The sequence below is a fragment of the Panulirus ornatus genome, chromosome 19 (genome assembly GCF_036320965.1).
Source record: "Panulirus ornatus isolate Po-2019 chromosome 19, ASM3632096v1, whole genome shotgun sequence".
Taxonomy (NCBI): domain Eukaryota; kingdom Metazoa; phylum Arthropoda; class Malacostraca; order Decapoda; family Palinuridae; genus Panulirus; species Panulirus ornatus.
Window position 1 is genome coordinate 45,388,985 of NC_092242.1, and position 15,571 is coordinate 45,404,555.

Sequence of the window (15,571 nt, forward strand, 5' to 3'; positions counted from 1 at the left end):
AATGACTGAAGTTACGATTTAGTTTCCTTAGGAAATGCCTTGACGAACAAGTTATGCCAAGGTCTGTCCTACCTCTGCGATTGTTGCAGCAATCTGGTCGACCATTTGACGAATTCCTAAACATATTTTTAAAGTAATATTTTGAATTATAGAAGATTGAAATGGAGGAGGCTTTTCGTATTACAAGAGAGAAGAAACGTACCTTTCAAATGTCTATATCGACATTTTGGAAGAACCGGATGCTGGACTATTGATATAATAGATTGAAAAGTTGACTCAGTAGACTACAAATAAAACTGAATTGTAACTTGGACCATCTTATTGAAAACAGTGACTGGAATAAGAACACGAACCCTTAGATAAGCATTACTTGTGTGATTTACGCAAGGGATTAACTTTCCTGTGCTCTAAAAGGGAAGCCAGCTGTTTTTACTGTCACAAAGTCCTTTTGCAATTTAGAGAAGTACAGTAAATCATCTAATGATGAAATTGATATCTGTAATGGGTTAGTGTATGCCAGTTTGTCAAAAACAGCGGAACCTAATTGCCCTAAAAGATACATAGGAGCTATTAACACCATAAAAAAAGACAATGATAAACATATTACTAAAGCAGATAAGGCTGACACCGTTGTGATTATGGACAAAAGTAATAGTCTATCTAAGATGAATGATCTTTTAAATGATGACACAACATATTTCAAACTCAGTAAGAATCCCCTAGAAGCATTAAATTCCCATTTCAATAAAGAACTGAAGCTGTTGTTGAAAGTCAATGAATCTCTTATCAAAAGTTTATTATCTTTGTCCCCTTTATTGTCATATATGTATGGACTTATCAAAGCACATTAATTAGACTTTCCAGCAAGACCTATAGTGAGTTCAGTAGGCTGCATCACATATAAATCGTCAAAATGGTTAGTTTCTATTTTAAGCCCTTTAGAGGTTAAGATATCAAATCTTGATAACATGAACAATGTAGATTTAGTTAAGAAGCTAACAACATCAATGTTAATTTTGTTTTCAAACTTATTAACTTTGACGTTTCTTCACTTTTCACAAAAATTCCAGTTGATAACCTTTTAGAGTATTAATTTGATTTTTGGAAGATATTCATTTCCCTGTTTGAAAAACTGTTTTCATTTAACTAATGATATTGTGTATGAAAAACTGTGCATTTCAATTCAAAGGAGAATATTATGCTAAAAAAATTGGTATGGCAGTGGGTGACCCTCTTTCACCTGTACTAAATAATCTTAATATGGAATTCTTTGAAACAAAATTGCTAAAGAATATCTTACCTTCTAATGCAATTTGGTTTAGGCATGTAGATGATGTTCCTTGTGTTTGGCCAACAAATGAAAATTTACAAGCATTTCTCCCCTTACGTAATGATTTAGTACCATCCATTAAATTTACTGCAGAAAATGAAAATAATGGTATCCTTCCATATTTAGATTGCATGATCCATAGGTAAAGAAACAAGTTTAAGTTTAGCATATACAGAAAGCCTACTAATGAATGCTCATATATCCATATTACTCATCTCAACATGACAGCGTTAAATTATCATCATTTCAATCTATGTTCCTTAGGATTTTACGTATTTGCAGTCCAGAGTTTACTGATGATGAGCTTGAGAAGATATATTCTATTGAATTTGAGTTAAAGTACCCTAGATCTTTCTTTAATAAATCCCTTAAGTTATCAAGGAAATAATTTTATGGAATTGAACCGAAACATCTAATAGAAACCCTCCCCTCCTTGTATTTCAACTTTCTAAAATGGGAAACAGAAGTAGTAAAGCTGAGAGAGCCCATCCTTCTCGAAGGCTCAGACTTGGGTGTCTAAATGTGTGTGGATGTAACCAAGATCAGAAAAAGGGAGAGATAGGTAGTACGTTTGAGGAAAGGAACCTGGATGTTTTGGCTCTCAGTGAAAAGAAGCTCAAGGGTAAAGGGGAAGAGTAGTTTGGGAATGTTTGGGGAGTAAAGTCAAGGGTTGGTGAGAGGACAAGAGGAAGGGAGGAAGTAGTACTACTCCTCAAACAGAAGTGGTGGGAGTATGTGATAGAGTGTAAGAAAGTAAACTCTAGATCAATATGGGTAAAGATGAAAGTGGATGGAGAGAGATGGGTGATTATTGGTGCATATGCACCTGGGCATGAGAAGAAAGATCAGGAGAGGCAAGAGTTTTGGAAGCAGCTGAGTGAGTGTGTTAGTAGTTTTGATGCAAGAGACCAGGTTATAGTCAAGGGTGATTTAAATGGAAAGGTGAGTAATGTGGCAGTTGAGGTAATAACTGGTGTATATAGGGTGCTCAGTGTTGTAAATGGAAATGGTAAAGACCTTGTAGATTTGTTTGCTGAAAAAGGACTGGTGATTTGGAATATCTGGTTTAAAGAGAGCGATATACATAAGTATACGTATGTAAGTAGGAGAGATAGCCAAAGAGCGTTATTGGATTACGTGCTAATTGATAGGCGCGCGAAAGAGAGACTTTTGGACGTTAATATGCTGAGAGGTGCAACTGGAGGGATGTCTGATCATTATCTTGTGGAGGCGAATGTGAAGATTTGTAGAGGTTTTTAGAAAAGTAGAGAGAATGTTGGGGTGAAGAGAATGGTGAGAGTATGTGAGCTTGGGTAGGAGACATGTGTGAGGAAGTACCAGGAGAGACTGAGTGCAGAATGGAAAAACGTGAGAGAAACGATTGTAAGGGGAGTGGGGGAGGAATGCGATGCATTTAGGGAAGCAGTGATGGCTTGCGCAAAAGAGGTTTGTGGCATTAGAAGCGTGGATGTTAGGCAGATTAGAAAGGGGAGTGAGTAGTGGGATGAAGTAAGATAATCAGTGAAAGACAAGAGAGAGGGATTTGGACAAGTTTTCCAGGGAAATAGTGCAAATGAATGGGAGATGTATAAAAGAAAGAGGCAAGAGTTCAAGAGAAAGGCGCAAGAGGTGAAAAAGAGGGCAAATGAGAGTTGGGGTGAGAGAGTATCATTAAATTCTAGGGAGAGTAAACAGATGTTTTGGAAGGAGGTGAATAAAGTGCATAAGACAATGGAACTTCAGTGAAGGGTGCTAATGGGGAGGAGATAACAACTGGTGGTGATGTGAGGAGATAGAGTGAGTATTTTGAAGGTTTGTTGAATGTGTTTGATGGTAGAGTGGCAGATATAGGTTGTTTTGGTCGAGGTGGTGTGCAAAGTGGGAGGGTTAGGGAGAATGATGTAAACAGAGAAGGGGTATTAAACCTTTGCGGAAGATGAAAGCTGGCAAGGCAGCGGGTTTGAATGGTATTGTAGTGTACTTTATTAAAAATGGGGGTGACTGTATTATTGACTGGTTGGTGCCTGAGGATTGGCGAAATGCTTGCATAGTGCCACTGTACAAAAAGAAAGGGGATAAAAGTCAGTGCTCAAATTACAGAGTTATAAGTTTGTTGAGTATTCCTGGTAAATTATATGGGAGGGTATTGATTGAGAGGGTGAAGGCATGTAGAGAGCATCAGATTGGGGAAGAGCAGTGTGGTTTCAGAAGTGGTAGAGGATGTGTCGATCAGGTGTTTGCTTTGAAGAATGTATGTGAGAAATACTTAGAAAAACAAATGTATTTGTATGTAGCATTTATGAATCTGGAGATGGCATATGATAGAGTTGATAGAGATGCTCTGTGGAAGGTATTAAGAATATATGGTGAAGGAGGCAAAATGTTAGAAGCATTGAAAAGTTTTTATCGAGGATGTAAGGCATATGTACGTATAGGAAGAGAGGAAAGTGATTGGTTCTCAGTGAATATTGGTTTGCGGCAGGGGTGTGTGATGTCTCCATGGTTGTTTGATTTTTTTTATGAATGGGGTTCCTAGGTAGGTGAATGCAAGAGTTTTGGAAAGAGGGGTAAGTATGCAGTCTGTTTTGGATGAGAGAGCTTGGGAAGTGAGTCAGTTGTTTTCGCTGATGATACAGCGCTGGTGGCTGATTCGTGTGAGAAACTACAGAAGCAGGTGACTGAGTTTGGTAAAGTGTGTTAAAGAAGAAAGCTGAGAGTAAATGTGAATAACAGCAAGGTTATTAGGGAAAATAGGGTTCAGGGATAAGTCAATTGGGAGTTATGTTCGAATGGAGAAAAACTGGAGGAAATGATGTGTTTTAGATATCTGGGAGTGGATTTGGCAGCGGATGGAACCATGGAAGAAGAAGTGAATCAAAGGGTGGGGGAGGGGGTGAAAGTTCTGGTAGCGTTGAAAAATGTATGGAAGTCGAGAACATTTTCTCGGAAAGCAAAAATGGGTATGTTTGAAGGAATAGTGGTTCCAGCAATGTTATATGGTTGTGAGGCGTGGGCTATAGAAAGAGCTGTGCGAAGAAGGGTGGATGTGCTAGAAATGAGATGATTCAGGACAATATGTGGTGTGAGGTGGTTTGATCGAGTAAGTAATGTAAGAGTAAGTGAGATGTGTGGTAATAAAAAGAGTGTGATTTAGAAAACAGAACAGGGTGTTTTGAAATGATTCTGTCACATGGAGAGAATGAATGAGGACAGATTGACCAAGAGGATATATGTCAGAGGTGGAGGGAACGAGGAGAAGTGGGAGATCAAATTGGAGGTGGAAAGATGGAATGAAAAAGATTTTGAGTGATCGGGGCCTAAATATGCAGGAGGGTGAAAGGCGTGCAAGGAACAGAGTGAACTGGATCGATGTGGTATACCGGGGTCGACGTGCTGTCAATGGATTGAACCAGGGCATGTGAAGCGTCTGGGGTAAACTATGGAAAGTTCTGTGGGGCCTGGATGTGGAAAGGCAGCTGTGGTTTCGGTGCATTATACATGAGAGCTACAGGCTGAGTGTGAAGGAATGTTACCTTTGTTGTCTTTTCCTATCGCTGCCTCGCGCACATTTCGAGGGAGGGGGTTGTTAGATCATGTGTGGCGGGGTTGCGACGAGAACGAATAAGGGCAGACAGTATGAATTCTGTACATGTGTATATATGTATATTTCTGTGTGTGTATATACATGTATACGTTGAGATGTAAAGGTATGTATTTGTGCGTGGGTTGGGACATTCGTCTGTTTTATTGCGCTACCTCGCTAACGCTGGCGACAGCGACAAAGTATAATAAGTATATATATATATATATATATATATATATATATATATATATATATATATATATATATATATATTCTTTTGAAACTATTCGCCATTTCCCGCATCAGCAAGGTAGTGTTAAGAACAGAGGACTGGGCCTCTGAGGGAACATCCTCACCTGGTCTCCTCTGTTCCTTCTTTTGGAAAATTAAGAAAAAAACAAGAGGGGAGGATTTCCAGCCCCCCGCTCCCTCCCCTTTTAGTCGACTTCTACGACACGCAAGGAATACGTGGGAAGTATTCTTTCTCCCCTATCCCAAGGGATAATATATATATATATATATGTATATATATATATATATATATATATATATATATATATATATATATATATATATATATATATATATATATATATATATATATATATATATATATATATATATACATATATATATATATATATAAATGTGTGTGGATGTAACCAAGATGTGAAGACCCTTACTGGAAAAACAAACACTCTTGAAGTAGAACCTTCAGACAAAATTGAAAATGTGAAGGAAAATAGTGAAATTGGAGAAAAATGTAGCTTAGACATTGAAGCTTATTGATACAGTGGTTAAATTGATGAGAACTGCTATTGACGTTTGTGTAAATGAATTATACATTTCCTTTTTTCCATAGCCAGAGGTTGAACCATTATGTGAAATTCATTTTTTTCATTCATTTCAAGCTAGAAGTTTCAGTTTTCTAAATTGTTTCTTACATTTTTCATATGTATATATATGTATGTGTGTGTGTGTGTATATGTGCGTATGTATGTGTATGTGTGTGTATATGTATATATATATGTATATTATCCCTGGGGATAGGGGTGAAAGAATACTTCCCACGTATTCCTCGCGTGTCGTAGAAAGCGACTAGAGGGGACGGAAGCGGGGGGGCCAGAAATCCTCCCCTCCTTGTATTAACTTTCTAAAATGGGAAACAGAAGAAGGAGTCACGCGGGGGGTGCTCATCCTCCTCGAAGGCTCAGAGTGGGGTGCCTAAATGTGTGTGGATGTAACCAAGATGTGAAAAAAGGAGAGATAGGTTTGAGGAAAGGAACCTGGATGTTTTGGCTCTGAGTGAAACGAAGCTCAAGGGTAAAGGGGAAGAGTGGTTTGGGAATGTCTGGGGAGTAAAGTCAGGGGTTAGTGAGAGGACAAGAGCAAGTGAAGGAGTAGCAATACTCCTGAAACAGGAGTTGTGGGAGTATATGATAGAGTGTAAGAAAGTAAATTCTCGATTAATATGGGTAAAACTGAAAGTTGATGGAGAGAGGTGGGTGATTATTGGTGCATATGCACCTGGGCATGAGAAGAAAGATCAAGAGAGGCAAGTGTTTTGGTAGCAGCTAAATGAGTGTGCTAGTGGTTTTGATGCACGAGACCGGGTTATAGTGATGGGTGATTTGAATGCAAAGGTGAGTAATGTGGCAGTTGAGGGAATAATTGGTATACATGGGGTGTTCAGTGTTGTAAATGGAAATGGTGAAGAGCATGTAGATTTATGTGCTGAAAAAGGACTGATGATTGGGAATACCTGGTTTAAAAAGCGAGATATACATAAGTATACTTATGTAAGTAGGAGAGATGGCCAGAGAGCGTTATTGGATTACGTGTTAATTGACAGGCGTGCGAAAGAGAGACTTTTGGATGTTAATGTGCTGAAAGGTGCAACTGGACGGATGTCTGATCATTATCTTGTGGAGGCTAAGGTGAAGATTTGTATGGGTTTTCAGAAAAGAAGAGTGAATGTTGGGGTGAAGAGGATGGTGAGAGTAAGTGAGCTTGAGAAGGAGACCTGTGTGAGGAAGTACCAGGAGAGACTGAGTACAGAATGGAAAAAGGTGAGAACAATGGAAGTAAGGGGATTGGGGGAGGAATGGGATGTATTTAGGGAATCAGTGATGGATTGCGCAAAAGATGCTTGTGGCATGAGAAGAGTGGGAGGTGGGTTGATTAGAAAGGGTAGTGAGTGGTGGGATGAAGTAAGAGTATTAGTGAAAGAGAAGAGAGAGGCATTTGGACGATTTTTGCAGGGAAAAAATGCAATTGAGTGGGAGATGTATAAAAGAAAGAGACAGGAGGTCAAGAGAAAGGTGCAAGAGGTGAAAAAAAGGGCAAATGAGAGTTGGGGTGAGAGAGTATCATTAAATTTTAGGGAGAATAAAAAGATGTTCTGGAAGGAGGTAAATAAAGTGCGTAAGACAAGGGAGCAAATGTGTACTTCAGTGAAGGACGCAAATGGGGAGGTGATAACAAGTAGTAGTGATGTGAGAAGGAGATGGAGTCAGTATTTTGAAAAGCTTTGTTGAATGTGTTTGATGATAGAGTGGCAGATATAGGGTGTTTTGGTCGAGGTGGTGTGCAAAGTGAGAGGGTTAGGGAAAATGATTTGGTAAACAGAGAAGAGGTAGTGAAAGCTTTGCGGAAGATGAAAGCCGGCAAGGCAGCAGGTTTGGATGGTAATGCAGTGGAATTTATTAAAAAAGGGGGTGACTGTATTGTTGACTGGTTGGTAAGGTTATTTAATGTATGTATGACTCATGGTGAGGTGCCTGAGGATTGGCGGAATGCGTGCATAGTGCCATTGTACAAAGGCAAAGGGGATAAGAGTGAGTGCTGAAATTACAGAGGTATAAGTCTGTTGAGTATTCCTGGTAAATTATATGGGAGGGTATTGATTGAGAGGGTGAAGGCATGTACAGAGCATCAGATTGGGGAAGAGCAGTGTGGTTTCAGAAGTGGTAGAGGATGTGTGGATCAGGTGTTTGCTTTGAAGAATGTATGTGAGAAATACTTAGAAGAGCAAATGGATTTGTATGTAGCATTTATGGATCTGGAGAAGGCATATGATAGAGTTGATAGAGATGCTCTGTGGAAGGTATTAAGAATATATGGTGTGGTAGGAAAGTTGTTAGAAACAGTGAAAAGTTTTTATCGATGATGTAAGGCATGTGTACGTGTAGGAAGAGAGGAAAGTGATTGGTTCTCAGTGAATGTAGGTCTGCGGCAGGGGTGTGTGATGTCTCCATGGTTGTTTAATTTGTTTATGGATGGGTTGTTAGGGAGGTAAATGCAAGAGTTTTGGAAAGAGGGGCAAGTATGAAGTCTGTTGGGGATGAGAGAGCTTGGGAAGTGAGTCAGTTGTTGTTCGCTGGTGATACAGCGCTAGTGGCTGATTCATGTGAGAAACTGCAGAAGCTGGTGACTGAGTTTGGTAAAGTGTGTGGAAGAAGAAAGTTAAGAGTAAATGTGAGTAAGAGCAAGGTTATTAGGTACAGTAGGGTTGAGGGTCAAGTCAATTGGGAGGTGAGTTTGAATGGAGAAAAACTGGAGGAAGTGAAGTGTTTTAGATATCTGGGAGTGGATCTGGCAGCGGATGGAACCATGGAAGCGGAAGTGGATCATAGGGTGGGGGAGGGGGCGAAAATTCTGGGGGCCTTGAAGAATGTGTGGAAGTCGAGAACATTATCTCGGAAAGCAAAAATGTGTATGTTTGAAGGAATAGTGGTTCCAACAATGTTGTATGGTTGCGAGGCGTGGGCTATGGATAGAGTTGTGCGCAGGAGGATGGAGGTGCTGGAAATGAGATGTTTGAGGACAATGTGTGGTGTGAGGTGGTTTGATCGAGTGAGTAACGTAAGGGTAAGAGATATGTGTGGAAATAAAAAGAGCGTTGTTGAGAGAGCAGAAGAGGGTGTTTTGAAGTGGTTTGGGCACATGGATAGTATGAGTGAGGAAAGATTGACCAAGAGGATATATGTGTCGGAGGTGGAGGGAATGAGGAGAAGAGGGAGACCAAATTGGAGGTGGAAAGATGGAGTGAAAAAGATTTTGTGTGATCGGGGCCTGAACATGCAGGAGGGTGAAAGGAGGGCAAGGAATAGAGTGAATTGGAGCGATGTGGTATACCGGGGTTGACGTGCTGTCAGTGGATTGAATCAAGGCATGTGAAGCGTCTGGGGTAAACCATGGAAAGCTGTGTAGGTATGTATATTTGCGTGTGTGGACGTATGTATATACATGTGTATGGGGGGGGTTGGGCCATTTCTTTCGTCTGTTTCCTTGCGCTACCTCGCAAACGCGGGAGACAGCGACAAAGTATAATAAAAAAATAAAAATATAATATATATATATATATATATATATATATATATATATATATATATATATATATATATACATATATATCTATATATATGTATCTATATATATATATATATATATATATATATATATATATATATATATATATATATATATATATATATATATATATATATATGTATCTATATATATATATATATATATATATATATATATATATATATATATATATATATATATATATATATATATATATATATATATATATATATATATATATATATATATATATATATATATATATATATATATATATATATATATATATATATATATATATATATATGCATCCCTGGGGATAGGGGTGAAAGAATACTTCCCACGCATTCCTCGCGTGTCGTAGAAGGCGACTAGAGGGGACGGGAACGGGGAGCCAGAAATCCTCCCCTCCTTGTACTTCTTTAACTTTCTAAAATGGGAAACAGAAAAAGGAGTCACGCCGGGAGTGCTCATCCTCCACGAAGGCTCAGACTGGGGTGTCTAAATGTGTGTGGATGTAACCAAGATGTGAAAAAAGGAGAGATAGGTAGTATGTTTGAGGAAAGGAACCTGGGTGTTTTGGCTCTGAGTGAAACGAAGCTCAAGGGTAAAGGGGAAGAGTGTTTTGGGAATGTCTTGGGAGTAAAGTCAGGGGTTAGTGAGAGGACAAGAGCAAGGGAAGGAGTAGCAGTACTCCTGAAACAGGAGTTGTGGGAGTATGTGATAGAATGTAAGAAAGTAAATTCACGATTAATATGTGTAAAACTGAAAGTTGATGGAGAGAGATGGGTGATTATTGGTGCATAAGCACCTGGGCATGAGAAGAAAGATCATGAGAGGCAAGTGTTTTGGTAGCAGCTGAATGAGTGTGTTAGTGGTATTCATGTACGAGACCGGGTTATAGTGATGGGTGATTTGAATGCAAAGGTGAGTAATGTGGCAGTTGAGGGAATAATTGGTATACATGGGGTGTTCAGTGTTGTAAATGGAAATGGTGAAGAGCTTGTAGATTTAAGTGCTGAAAAAGACTGGTGATTGGGAATACCTGGTTTAAAAAGCGAGATATACATAAGTATACGTATGTAAGCAGGAGAGATGGTCAGAGAGCGTTATTGGATTACGTGTTAATTGACAGGCGCGCGAAAGAGAGACTTTTGGATGTTAATGTGCTGAGAGGTGCAACTGGAGGGATGTCTGATCATTATCTTGTGGAGGCTAAGGTGAAGATTTGTATGGGTTTTCAGAAAAGAGAGTGAATGTTGGGGTGAAGAGGGTGGTGAGAGTAAGTGAGCTTGGGAAGGAGACTTGTGTGAGGAAGTACCAGGAGAGACTGAGTACAGAATGGAAAAAGGTGAGAACAATGGAAGTAAGGGGAGTGGGGGAGGAATGGGATGTATTTAGGGAATCAGTGAGGGATTGCGCAAAAGATGCTTGTGGCATGAGAAGAGTGGGAGGTGGGTTGATTAGAAAGGGTAGTGAGTGGTGGGATGAAGAAGTAAGATTATTAGTGAAAGAGAAGAGAGAGGCATTTGGACGATTTTTGCAGGGAAAAAATGCAATTGAGTGGGAGATGTATAAAAGAAAGAGACAGGAGGTCAAGAGAAAGGTGCAAGAGGTGAAAAAGATGGTAAATGAGAGTTGGGGTGAGAGAGTATCATTAAATTTTAGGGAAAATAAAAAGATGTTCTGAAAGGAGGTAAATAAAGTGCGTAAGACAAGGAAGCAGATGGGAACTTCAGTGAAGAGCGCAAATGGGGATGTGATAACAAGTAGTGGTGATGTGAGAAGGAGATGGAGTGAGTATTTTGAAAGTTTGTTGAATGTGTTTGATGATAGAGTGGCAGATATAGGGTGTTTTGGTCGAGGTGGTGTGCAAAGTGAGAGGGTTAGGGAAAATGATTTGGTAAACAAAGAAGAGGTAGTAAAAGCTTTACGGAAGATGAAAGCCGGCAAGGCAGCAGGTTCGGATGGTATTGCAGTGGAATTTATTAAAAAAGGGAGTGACTGTATTATTGACTGGTTGGTAAGGCTATTTAATGTATGTATGACTCATTGTGAGGTGCCTGAGGATTGGCGGAATGCGTGCATAGTGCCATTGTACAAAGGCAAAGGGGGTAAGAGTGAGTGCTCAAATTACAGAGGTATAAGTTTGTTGAGTATTCCTGGTACAACATATGGGAGGGAATTGATTGAGAGGGTGAAGGGATGTACAGAGCATCAGATTGGGGATGAGCAGTGTGGTTCCAGAAGTGGTAGAGGATATGTGGATTAGGTGTTTGCTTTGAAGAATGTATGTGAAAAATACTTAGAAAGCAAATGGATTTGTATGTAGCATTTATGGATCTGGAGAAGGCATATGATAGAGTTGATAGAGATGCTCTGTGGAAGGTATTAAGAATATATAGTGTGGGAGGCAAGTTGTTAGAAGCAGTGAAAAGTTTTTATCGAGGATGTAAGGCATGTGTACGTGTAGGAAGAGAGGAAAGTGATTGGTTCTAAGTGAATGTAGGTTTGCGGCAGGGGTGTGTGATGTCTCCATGGTTTTTTAATTTGTTTATGGATGGGGTTGTTCGGGAGGTGAATGCAAGAGTTTTGGAAAGAGGGGCAAGTATGAAGTCTGTTGGGGATGAGAGAGCTTGGGAAGTGAGTCAGTTGTTGTTCGCTGATGATACAGCGCTGGTGGCTGATTCATGTGAGAAACTGCAGAAGCTGGTGACTGAGTTTGGTAAAGTGTGTGAAAGAAGAAAGTTAAGAGTAAACGTGAATAAGAGCAAGGTTATTAGGTACAGTAGGGTTGAGGGTCAAGTCAATTGGGAGGTGGTAAGTTTAAATGGAGCAAAACTGGAGGAAGTAAAGTGTTTTAGATATATGGGAGTGGATCTGGCAGCGGATGGAACCATGGAAGCGGAAGTTGATCATAGGGTGGGGGAGGGGGCGAAAACCCTGGGAGCCTTGAAGAATGTGTGGAAGTCGAGAACATTATCTCGGAAAGCAAAAATGGGTATGTTTGAAGGAATAGTGGTTCCAACAATGTTGTATGGTTGCGAGGCGTGGGCTATGGATAGAGTTGTTCGCAGGAGGATGGATTTGCTGGAAATGAGATGTTTGAGGACAATGTGTGGTGTGAGGTGGTTTGATCGAGTAAGTAACGTAAGGGTAAGAGAGATGTGTGGAAATAAAAAGAGCGTGGTTGAGAGAGCAGAAGAGGGTGTTTTGAAGTGGTTTGGGCACATGGAGAGAATGAGTGAGGAAAGATTGACCATTAGGATATCGGTGTCGGAGGTGGAGGGAACGAGGAGAAGTGGGAGACCAAATTGGAGGTGGAAAGATGGAGTGAAAAAGATTTTGTGTGATCGGGGCCTGAACATGCAGGAGGGTGAAAGGAGGGCAAGAAATAGAGTCAACTGGATCGATGTGGTATACCGGGGATGACGTACTGTCAGTGGATTGAATTAGGGCATGTGAAGCGTCTGGGGTAAACCATGGAAAGCTGTGTAGGTATGTATATTTGCGTTTGTGGACGTATGTATATACATGTGTATGGGGGGGGGGTTGGGCCATTTCTTTCGTCTGTTTCCTTGCGCTACCTCGCAAACGCGGAAGACAGCGGCAAAAAAAAAAAAAACCCACCTCCCACTCTGGAAAGCTGTGTAGGTATGTATATTTGCGTGTGTGGACGTATGTATATACATGTGCATGGGGGGGGGGGGCTGGGCCATTTCTTTCGTCTGTTTCCTTGCGCTACCTCGCAAAAGCGGGAGACAGCGAAAAAGTATAATATAATATAATATATATATATATATCTCCCTGGGGATATGGGAGAAAGAATACTTCCCACGCATTCCCTGCGTGTCGTAGAAGGCGACTAAAAGGGGAGGGAGCGGGGGGGCTGGAAATCCGTCCCTCTTTTTTTTTTTTTTTTCCAAAGGAAGGAACATGGAAGGGGGCCAGGCGAGGATATTCCTTGAGAGGCTCAGCCCTCTGTTCTTAACGCTACCTTGCTAACGCGGGAAATGGCTAATAGTTTGAAAGAAAAAAGAAAAAAAAAAAAAAAAAATATATATATATATATATATATATATATACATATATATTTTTTTTTTTACATTTATATATATATATATGTATATATATATATATATATATATATATATATATATATATATATATATATATATATATATATATATATATATATATATATATATATATATGTATATATATATATATATATATATATATATATATATATATATATATATATATATATATATATATATATATATATATATATATATATATATATATATATATATACACATATATATCCCTGGGGATAGGGGAGAAAGAATATTTCCCACGTATTCCCTGTGTGCCGTAGAAGGCGACTAAAGGGGAGGGAGCGGGTGGCTGGAAATTCTCTACTTTCTTTTTTTTTTTAATTTTCCAAAAGAAGGAACAGAGAAGGGGGTCATGTGAGGATAATCCCTCTAAGGCCCAGCTCTCTGTTCTTAACGCTAGCTCGCCAACGCGGGAAATGGCAAATAGTATGATAAATATATATATATATATATATATATATATATATATATATATATATATATATATATATATATATATATATATATATATATATATATATATATATATATATATATATATATATATATATATATATATATATACAGAAACAGAAGAAGGAGTCAAGCGGGGAATGATCATCCTTCTCGAATGCTCGGATTGGGGTGTCTTACTGTGTGTGGAAGTAACCAAGATGAGAAAGATGGAGAGATAGGTAGTATGTTTGAGGAAAGGAGCCTGGATGTTTTGGCTCTGAGTAAAACGATGCTAAAAGTGAGTTATTACACAGTTTGTGTAGATAGTGACACCACAGGCAAATTTTCTCTTTGTGCTTTTGTATATAAGATATCGTTATAAATGTTAATTATGAAGTATTGGGATAAAGAATACTTCCCACGCATTCCTCACGTTTGGTAGAAAGCGACTAAAATGGACGGGACCGAGGGCTAGTAACCCTCCCCTCCTTGTATATTAACTTTCTAAAAGGGGAAACAGAAGGAGTCAAGCGAGGAGTGCTCATCCTCTTCGAAGGCACAGATTGGGGTGTCTAAATGTGTGTGGATGTAACCAAGATGAGAAAAAGGAGAGATAGGCAGTTTGTTTGAGGAATGGAACCTGATTGTTTTGGCTCTAAGTGAGACGAAGCTCAAGGGTAAAGTGGAAGACTGGTTTCGAAATGTTTTGAGAGTAAAGTCAGGGGTTGGTGAGATGATCACATATTGTCTTCGGACATTTCATTTCCAACACATCCACCCACCTCCACACAACCCCAAGTCTTGGAACCATATAATACTGTTGGAACTACTATTCCTTCAATCATACCTATTTTTGTTCTCTGAGATAACGTTCTCTCCTTCCACACATTCTTCATCGCTACCAGAACCTTCTCCCTCTCCCCCTCCCTGTGAGTCACTTCCGCTTCCATGGTTCCATCCTCTACTAAGTCCACTCCCAGATATCTAAGAAACTTCACTTTCTCCATTTTCTTTCCATTGAAAGTTACATCCCAATTAACTTGTCCCTCAACCCGACTGAGGCTAATAACGTTGTTCTTGTTCAAATTTCTTTCAACTTTCTCCTTCCACACTCTTTTGCCAAATGTATATAGCTCAGTGCAATAGAGTAATAGCTGGAGAAGAGCATTGCTTGATAGGCGTCACATTCAGTATGGAATTTCAATATTTTTTCAAGGTTTTATTGAATGTCATTGATGTCGGACATATTGACATCATATTTAGCACATACATTCATCAGTCTTCCATATGAGTGCCACTTTTCTGAGGAGAGTATATGTAACATGCTTACGTTTGGCAGGACTAAACTCGTCATTAGGGAGCGATCACTTCTTCGTACCCTTATTGGGGGTTGAAAATGTTACATCTTTTCCGGATAGGGAACCTCACAAGCAAGATTAATGTGTTCGACTGAACCAGGATGCTGACCCTAACTCGTGCCTGATATAGGCTCTCCGATTAGCTTATGTGATACAGAATTACGTATTACTGACATTCAATAACATTCTTTGTATTTACTCAGGCTTGATTATTTTACCGATTATTCTATTACATATTGCAGTAAATCACATGAACCGTAAGTATATGGTGACATGAATATACATATACTTTTCAAAGGAGCTGTTGGAAACTGTTTCTCCAATATGTACTGAGGATCGACCCTAGCACCATATGTCTGTTAACCAGTGCCTC